The sequence below is a fragment of the Eulemur rufifrons genome, chromosome 3 (genome assembly GCF_041146395.1).
Source record: "Eulemur rufifrons isolate Redbay chromosome 3, OSU_ERuf_1, whole genome shotgun sequence".
NCBI classification, from domain to species: domain Eukaryota; kingdom Metazoa; phylum Chordata; class Mammalia; order Primates; family Lemuridae; genus Eulemur; species Eulemur rufifrons.
This window is the reverse complement of record NC_090985.1, coordinates 38,823,575-38,833,410: the sequence shown is the minus strand read 5'-3', so window position 1 is coordinate 38,833,410 and position 9,836 is coordinate 38,823,575. Positions and strand designations below refer to the sequence as shown.

Sequence of the window (9,836 nt, the reverse complement as noted above, 5' to 3'; positions counted from 1 at the left end):
GGCTTTGAATATTTTCCCTTCCAAAACTCATGTTAAAATTTAATCCCCAATGTGACAGTATTGAGAGATGGGGCCTTTAAGAGGTGATTGGGTCATAAGGTCTCTGCCCTCATGAGTAGATTAATCTATTCATGGATTAATGGGTAATCATGAGAGAGGGACTGGTGGTTTTATACAAAGAGAAAGAGAGGCCTGAGCTGTCACACTCATCCCTGTCACCATGTGATGCTCTGTGTGGCCTCAGGACTCTGCAGAGAGTCCCCACCAGCAAGAAGGCCCTCACCAGATGCAGCTCCTTGGGCTTGAACTTCTTGGCCTCCATAACTGAAATAAATCTCTTTTCTTTATAAATTACCAAGTTTCAAGTACTCTGTTATAAGCAACAGAAAACAGATGAAGACAGGCTGTGTTGAGAAGGATTCTGAGACTCTGGACTGGGTGGTATAGAGTGTCTCGGTTATTGGCAATGCCTGCCTTGGGCTCTGGAGAAGTGGTGGCCTGTGAGGACGATATTTGCCATCCGGATGGAGTCTTCTCATTTTACAGAATACATAGCTACTAAGAAGTTGATATTAATATAGTAACAATTCATAGGTGAATTATTGCCAAAGCCTACATTTAATCTTAAAGTTACTGATGCTTAGGGCAAGACACCTTTCACTGTGTAAACAACCACCAACCAACAAACAAAAAGCAAAACAAAACAAAAAGGAATAAATTTATTTACATTTCAAGCATTAGAAGGAAAAGTATTAGGTTTAGAGGTTTCTTCTTAAGATCCATAAAATCATAACAGAGAGTGTTTCAAACTTTAGCATGCATTAGCATCTCCTGGAAGTCTTTTGAAACAAGGTTGCTGAGCCTCAGAACTGTTGATTCCGTAGGTCTGGAAGGGGACCTGAGAATTTGCAAGTTCCCAGATGAAGCTGATACTGCTGGTCAGGGACTACCCTTTGAGGGCTGCCTATTAGTAACTTTTCCTTGACCATTGATCAAATTCCTCTTCAAATGAAACAAAATTATTCAAACATGCATTTTTAAAAATAAATCTGGGAGATCTGTCTGCCACCCCCCCCCAGATTTATTAATAAGAATTTCTGAAAATTGTATCAAAATTGTTTAATTAGTACTTGCTTTTGCAGCACATATACTAAAATTAGAATGATACAGAGAAGATTAGCATGGCTCTCGTGCAATGATGACTTGGAAATTCGTGATGTGTTCCCTTTTTTTTTTTGGAACTCTTGTGCATTGTTGGTGGGAATGTAAAATGGTGTAACAGCTATGGAAAACAGCATGGAGTTTCTTCAAAAACTTAAAAATAGAATTACCATCTGATCCAGCAATCCCATTTTGGGGTATATATCCAAAATAATTCAAAGAAGGATCTTGGAGAGATATTTGCGTATCTATGTTCATTGCAGTATTATTCACAACAGCCAAAAGGTGGAAACAATCTGAAAGTCCACCGGCAGATGAATGGATAAAGAAATGTGGGATATACATACAATGGAATATTATTCAACTTTTAAAAAGAAGAAAATACCACCATATGAGACAACATGGATGAACATTGAGGATATTATGCTAAGTGAAATACGTCAGTCACAAAAAGACAAATACTATATCATTTCATTCATACGAGATCTCAAAAGTGGTCACATTTATAGAGACAGAGAGCAGAATGGTGGTTTCCAGGGGTAGGGAGAAGAGGGAAATGGGAGTTGGTATCAATGGTTATAGAGTTTCCATTTTACATGATGAGAAAGTTCTAGAGATGTGTTGCAAAACAAGTTAAATGTACTTAACACTACTGAACTATAAACTTAAAATGATGAAGATGGTAAATTTTATGTTATGTGTATTTTACCACAATTAAAAAATTATTTATTTAGACATAACACTTTCCCTGGAGGGAACAGCAATCCTTAGTTGAAGAGATATCTAGCGAGAGGTGGAGAGGGACTCTCCTTTTGGCCACTCTCAAGGGAGGTGGGCACTTATCTTAGCTCCAGTGTTAGCAAGTCTCACTTTCTCTGTGGATCTAGACTGTCCCAGGAGATTCTTTAAAGTCATGGTGCTGGTTCCAACCCAGAGATTCTAATTTGGTCTGTGATATGACCTGGATAGTAAAGATTTGTGAAAGCTCCCCAGATAGTTTGAATTGTAGCCAGGGCTGTAAAGTATTGGTTAGATCAGTGACTCGAAACTTGTGAAAGGATAAAAAGGATCTTCTTGGGGATCTTGTCAAAGTTTATGTGCTCAAGCCTTCTCTATGTTCTTCCTCACTGCCCCAGGTCATTCTAATTACCCCCCCTCCCCTGCCCCCATTAATCTGAGAAATATAACATTACATGATCTCTAATGCCTTTTTCAGATTAAATATGTTCATGGACCTTAGTGCAACAGTTTGAGTTCATTGTCAACTGAGTTCGTATGTGATCGAAGACCCGATTGAGATTGGAGAGACAGTCTTAGTTCAGGCTGTGTGTGTAAACATAGCCGACCCATCTTTTTAAATCCTCAGAGTCAAACCTCACAGTTAAAATACAGCATTGGGGCTTAAAATCACACTGTTGAACTATAACAAAATTCCATTATTTGTTTATACACTAAATTTGACAAGCTATGAATAATTTAGCAGATGATCTGAAGAACAAAGGAATAAAATTTCACAGTGAGTTAACATTTCTGTAGAAGGATTAGGCTCTGCCAAGGGAGATTTTCTCTGACTTCCTAAAAATTAGTGGTGTCAGAGGGCCCGAGAACAATCCCAAGGAATTGTAGCTGTAATGTCAGGGTGTGCTCAGTTTGAAAGAATCCCAAGTGCAAACAACTTCCCATGTATTCCGTCATTGTAAGTCAGTTTAGATACCCAGGAGTTCAAAAATTTGGCAGCACAGGAAACAGGGGACTTGCCAACTTAATTCTGTTTAATATTAATTAAACTTAATATAACTCAGTTATCTGTTTTTCGGATATTCCCAGGCAGAATTCCAGAGAGGAAGAAATAAATCTACATTCATATAATATATATAGTTAAATTATGTAATCATAGATTTATTCATAATTACATACTCACATTATGTAATACATATTACCATATATTTTAGATTTCTGAATATTTCTAGAATAACTAAAAAGGAAGAATGGACATAACAAATCAATAATTTCCATGAAATGGATTACCTGGGAAAATGCACATGAAAATATGCTGATACAGTCTTATTCATACAAACACACATTTTCTGTGCATTGTAAAGAAGGCTAAAATAATGCTACGTGCCCCGGACAACAAGCAGTGAGGAATGGGAGCAACTGAAGTTGCCCAGAATTTTGCAAGGAGACAACAGGGAGGAGGTGATCACTTAACAGCTGTGTTTTAAAGCATTTCTAAGAATGACCAATACTGTTGGGAACCACCAATACCAACGTGGTGCTGCTTTGGAAAGGTATTCAGTAACACTTAAAAGACAAAAAGAGAATAGCAAACATGGTGAATATTCACTATATCAAAACTATGATGGCTTTCCTCACATGTAACACACAATAGAACTATCATTGTTCCTTTCTCATCTGGTAGGAGCATGTGATTTTTACAACAGTGCAAGAAGCATCCAATTTCTATTGAGCATCTCAATTTCTGTTACAGTTAGTTGTTCCAATATTTAGATGATTAAGCATTAACTAAATGTGTAAAAATTAAATTAGGTGTCCCAGCATTAGCCCAAAGCAGCAGACACTGAAACTGGTCGTGCATGTGCGAGAGAGTCGTCAAAGTCAAGGCTAGATGGTCCGTGCTTCTAGTCGTGCTTTAAAACTCACCCCACAGACCTCGGGTTTCCTTAGATATAAAATAGGCATTTATTCTGTACTTCACAAGGTAGGATTATCAAGAAATTCAGTGGGGAGTTTTGAAAATGCGCAAATTCTCAAAAATGATTAGCACATGATTTATGTATAAAGTAAGCCCTAAGAGTGCATGTTTAAAAATCACCCAGGCGAGATTGCTGTTTCCATCCAAGATGGAGTAACAGGGACTATGTTAACTTTCCTGTACTAACAATTAAAAAAGCTAGACAAAACATATAACACAATGAAATTGAAGACATTGGATAGTGATAATAATTTCTGAGAGACAGAAAATAAATGCACTGAGCCCTACAATTATCCCAGCTTACTGCCGTGAGATAATTCCCAGGTTGTGTTGCTGGCAGAAGGGACCCAGGCTGAGCCTGGTGGGCTCTGTGCATTAGGGAAATTGACTGGAAATTTGAGAATGCCAAAGTGGCTAGAGCTCACAGGGCAAAGTACTGGAGAAAGAGCAGTACACAGAACCCTGAAAAACTGCAGAGGAGTGCCCCTCTAGTCTTCATCTGAACACTGATCAGTGCATGCTTGTGAGAAAACTGCACAAGAGTAAGGAAAAATGCAACATTACCTCTTGGTATAAATTCTTGGCAAATTAGGAAAAAAAAGGGACTGACTTAACTTGATAATGTGCATCAGTGAAATACAGCTAACCTTACACTTAAAGGTGATAGAATTATTTTCCCTTAAGATTAGGACCGAGACAGGGTTATCTGCTCCCATCACTTCTATTCAACATTGTACTGGAGGTTCTCTCTAGTGCAACTAGGAAAGAAAGATTAATAAATGCATCCAGGTTGCAAAATGGTGAAGTAAACCTGTCTTCATTTACAGGTGGCCTCATTGTCTAAGTAGCTAGTCCAATGGAATTTACAGTAAAGATATTAGAGCCAATAACTGAGTTTAGCTAAGTTGAAGGATATAAGATTAGTATACAAAACTCAATTGTATTTAAATATACTAGCAATGAATATTTAGAAATTGAAATAAATGTCATTTACAATAGCATAAAATATGAAATACTTATGGATAGATCTAAAAAAAGATAAGAAATACCTATATATTGAAAACTATCAAATATTATTTAGAGTAATTAAAGAAGACCTAAATAAATGGACAGATACAGCTTTTCTATGGGTTGGAAGATTCAATGTTGTTAAAATGTCAATTATCTCCAAATTGATCTAAAGATTTGACATAATCCCAATCAAAATTCCAGCAGGCTTTTATTCAGTAGAAATTCATAAACTGATTCTAAAATCCTTATGGAACTTCAAAGGATCTAGAATAGCCAAAATAACTTTGAAAATGAAGAACAAAGTCAGAAGGTTAACACTATCTGATAGACAAACTAGACTTGGTTAGTTTAAAGTTATATCCTGAGGCAGACAATTAGAAATATTCTGAAATTATATTGCCACTGATTTCCTGTTTAGCCAATGGCTAATTTGATGAACTAAACCACATCCTGGAGGTATGTGAATTATGGTTTAGTTGTCAGAGTATGTGCTTGAATAAAGGATATGTAAGTATGGAGCGCTAGAGTAGGGGTCAGAAAACTCGTGTTCTAACAGAGTCGAGATTTCTTAATGCGTCCTAATGGTAAATCGGTATTTACCTGCTTGCCCTTGTTCATTGTGGGGATTAAAGTATTTAAATATGTTTAAAAAGGACGAAACACTACGCACTTCTGGAATTGCAAGCATGTGAATACAGAGCTTACATAATGTATATTTTGAATCCCCAGAGAATGAGGAAAATTACATAAATATTACCCTTTCTGGGGAAAAAGTGCCCCAAAGAGGGAGATGGAATCACTACCTGTAGAGAGTGAATGCTTAGTGCTCAACTCCAGATCTTGCACTTTAGGTTGGACATTAATTTAGGGAAGCAGCATGTGGGAAAGGAGGAAGTATAATTCAGCTCTATCCTAATTAATACTGTTAAACAAAAGTTGTACTGCACTTTCAGCTAGCTCTGTAGATACTGAGTGTTAGTGGTGAGGATTAAATGAGAAAAAAGCATGTGAAGACCATGAATTCCATATTGCTAGTCAAAAATACACATGGTTTTCAAGCCACACGCCCTTCCCCTAATAATGTTTTCTTTTAGAATTTAGGATAGTAGAAGCACTCCCTTGTGTGAAGAATAATTTACGCTATGCAATTTGTTCCTTTTCCATTACTGCCATGGCTAGCTGGAAGCTCAAAACTAATTATGAATCAGAGTCCTAACAATTCTAAAATCTCTGTCAATTTTATATCTGATTTATCTTTCCTTGGATGCTAGTTTTTTGTTTCAGTTAACTTCCTTGTGAACTGCCTATTTCTTACTGAGAATAGAGAGGAAGAAATAAAATAAATAAATGTATATAATACACATATATTATGTGTATGTGTAATTATATACAATTATTTTATGTTTGCATATGGAAAATCCTAGCTACATATTTATTCACATTCATTCAATAAACATATATGCACTACTGATGAAGATTTTATATAAACCTCACCTGAAGATTAGCTTCATCATTTTATAATTGTCTAGCACCTGTGAGTGTGTCTATCTGTGTATGTGTCTATCTTGTGTATCTAATTCTACCCTGATTCCACTCAATCTCATTCTTTATGGACTTTGAGTTGAAAGAAAATCCATCCATTTTTGGCTAAGAAGGAATTAATTAAATTCCTCATAGGCGTCTTTCCTGATGCCATAATACTAAATCCAGGGATAAGTTGTCTTGGCAACTGCTTTGGCAACTGTTAGGCTTGCGAATAAAGATGTTTGGGAACGTAAATCACCAGCTGAGGTCCAACAGATTCTTTTTTCTTGCTCTTCCAAAGAAACTGGACGCTGATAATACGATGCACTTTCATTTATATTTGAATAATAAAGCAGTGTTCATAGCTCAGCCTTTGGACGATTACATATATTATTCATGCTTTCAAAATGTAATGAAGATACATACTTAATATCAGTTTTCCAATTAAAGTTTATGACCAAGCTCAGAGATGGTTATAGTTTTTGGCAGAGATTTTTAATTTTCTTCAAATGCTTTCTTGGGATTCACAAAACAGCTTCAAGCATAAACATGTTTAAGTTGGGGGAAAGGGAGGGGCAAAAAACAATATATGCATTCAAAGATGACATACATACATATTCAGGTGATGAATCTGGCAAAAATTGATTATAGACTTTTTTTAGTAATTTATTTTTAATATAAGGAAAACTTTTAGAATTCAATGGAGAAATTGGCTAGTGAGTCAATTTGTTAACTATCAGTTTTGTGGCTAGCTAATGTGCACTAATGTCCTTTCTTAGCACTAAAATAATATGTGCCTATAAAACCATCTTTACTAGATAATAAAGCAACCCCTACTTACAAAGGCTTCACATTGAATTCTTTACAGAAGTGTAGTGTATTGAACAATCATGTGGGATTGAAAAGAATCTATGATCATTGGTCCTAACTGTTCACTTTACAGAAGTGGATACTGAGATGCAAAGAAATCATAAATGTTCGAAGTCTATTGTTAACTACCATCAGACTACATATTCCCCAACTTTGTCAAAATAATATAGAGAGTCCTGCCATGGCAGCCTTCCTTGCACATGTTTCAGGCTAAAACTATCCTTTCATGATATTTTTTCCTCCTTATAGAGATAACATACTATGGTTTAAAAATCTGGGCTTCTGAGTCAAATAGACCTTGGTTTGAATTTGGATTTTATATAAAAACAAAACAAAAAACCCACAAAAAATACTAGCTTCTATAATTTCAATTTGCAGATTCTCCTACAATTCTTATGGTCAGGTAGTGGCTACTCCATCTATAAAATACATGGAGGTTCTATAATCTGGAACTTACAAAGATAAGAAAGAGCTAAGGAATTTCATAGAGAGCTTCAACTGTAGACTCAATTAAGCAGAAGAAAGAATCACTGAGCTTGAAGACAGGTCATTTGAAATCACCCAGTCAGAGGAACAAAAAGAAAAAAAGTTAAAACGAGTGTAGAAAGTCTATTATAGGACACCATCAAGTGAACCAATAAAGACGACAGAGGAAATTTGTGAGAAGCTGATTCCCCTCTGCCACGAGAAAGAACTTCATAGAGTGTACGCTCCATGGTTATAGTCAATAGCTCTACAGAACAAAATGTGTTTTAATATTTGTTTTCATTTAGTGCCCACTGTGAACTGTTTCATTTAGGATTGCTAAGGAAGAAGCCTCTGGCTTGCCCTGTCTGAATCCTTTTCTCTGTGACCCGTCTTGCTCTTTTCCCATATAGGTTATTTGGTGTCAAAAAAAAAAAAAAAAAAATCTGCTTCTTGGTTCTTTATATGTCAAAGCTAAAAAAAGCTTCAGGATACTACAGCTCTCTCCCTAGCATAATGTGCTTAGCTCTTTTTGAAGCCCATCACTTCTGAAGTATATGATATGTTCCTTCAATGTGAGTCACTTGGTCAGTGCTGTCCAGTACAAATTTGATGGACATGTTCTGTATTTGCACTGACCAGTGTGGTAGCCGCTAGCCTTATGTGACTATTGAGCACTTGAAATATGGCTAACATAATGGGGGAGCTGCATTTTTAATTTTAAATTAATTAAAATTTAAATTTAAATAGCCACAGGCAGGCAGAAGCTACCATATTGTACAGTGCAAGTCTAGAAGTTGTAGTTAGACACCTAGGGTGAATAGATACCAGGAGCCTGCCTTCCTACCTCCCTCTCTTCCCACTTCCTCGACTCTTTCTACTTCAAGTTTTTTCTCTATACATAGTAAAGTAACCCAGACCAGATACCATTCCTACCATTATTCTTTCAAAGAAACATATTTGCTATTTTTTATTTCAAAATATTAAGAGGGTACAAATGTTTTAGGTTACATGGGTCGCTTTCGTAATGCTTGAGTCCTGGCTAAAGGTATGCTCATCACCCAACTAGTGTTCACTGTATTCTTTAGGTAGGTTTTTGTCACTCCCCTCCATTCCCCTTTCCCCACTTGATTTCACTGAGTTTTGCTTCCCTCTGTGTACACATGTACTGATAGTTTAGTCCCAATTTAATAGTGAGTATATGTGGTGTTTGTTTTTCCACTCTTGAGATACTTCACTTAGGAGAATGGTCTCCAGTTACATCCAGATTGTTGCAAAAGGTATTAATTCATCTTTTTATGGCTGAATAGTACTCCATCATATATATATATATATGCCACATTTTGTTAATCCACTCATGAATTGATGGGCACTTGGGTTGATTCCACACCTTTGCAATTGTGAATTGTGCTGCAATAAACATTTGAGTGCAGGTGTCTTTTTGAAGAAAAGTCTTCTTTTCCTTTGGGTGGGATTGCTGGATACTTTTGGGGACTGTCCTAAACTAGAAAAAAATAGAATTTCAGGCTTATAGAATCCTGGCTGGAAAAGTCATTTGAGATTAAGGTGGTCTGTGGTTATCCTGTGCCCCTCAAACCACACCTTATGGGAGATTATTCTCTTTGCCAGTTTGGAACACAAGGCCTAGTTGAGCATCTCTTATGTTATTGGTGTTGATAGTTTTTTGATATGCTATAGTAACATCTTATTCCTTTTAAATAACCTGATATAGATTTTAAGGCCAGTAGCTTTTAGTGCTTTAAGTGATTGAATTTAGCCTCTATTCCTAAACAGGTAATGATTTCATTCTTAATGCTCTGCTTACCTATTTCTAGTCCCCCATCCCCATGTGTTGTGTGAATACAGATAGCACCCGTATCAAAATAGTTTCTTTAAATCTTGTGTTCGCTCATTGCTTGAACACCACAGTGCTGTAGGAAAACAAAAAGAAGCAAGATGAACACAGGTATTTGTATACTAAGGTGAAAGACAGTCAAACTGTTTCATAGAAAGATTTCTCAGTTTCAATAGAAATTTCTCCCTTTCAGGTCTAATGTCTGCCTTGGAGACTTTGTTTTTGGAAGTGTTT

At 36.3% G+C, this 9,836-nt stretch overlaps 1 non-coding gene across 1 annotated transcript; it reads left to right on the top strand.

The window, feature by feature from the left end:
* Nucleotides 1-1,126: 1,126 nt before the first annotated feature.
* LOC138382067 (U6 spliceosomal RNA) lies at nucleotides 1,127-1,233 on the top strand. The gene has a single exon (XR_011233242.1). It is a non-coding gene; the product is annotated as a U6 spliceosomal RNA (small nuclear RNA).
* The last annotated feature ends 8,603 nt before the right edge of the window (nucleotides 1,234-9,836 follow it).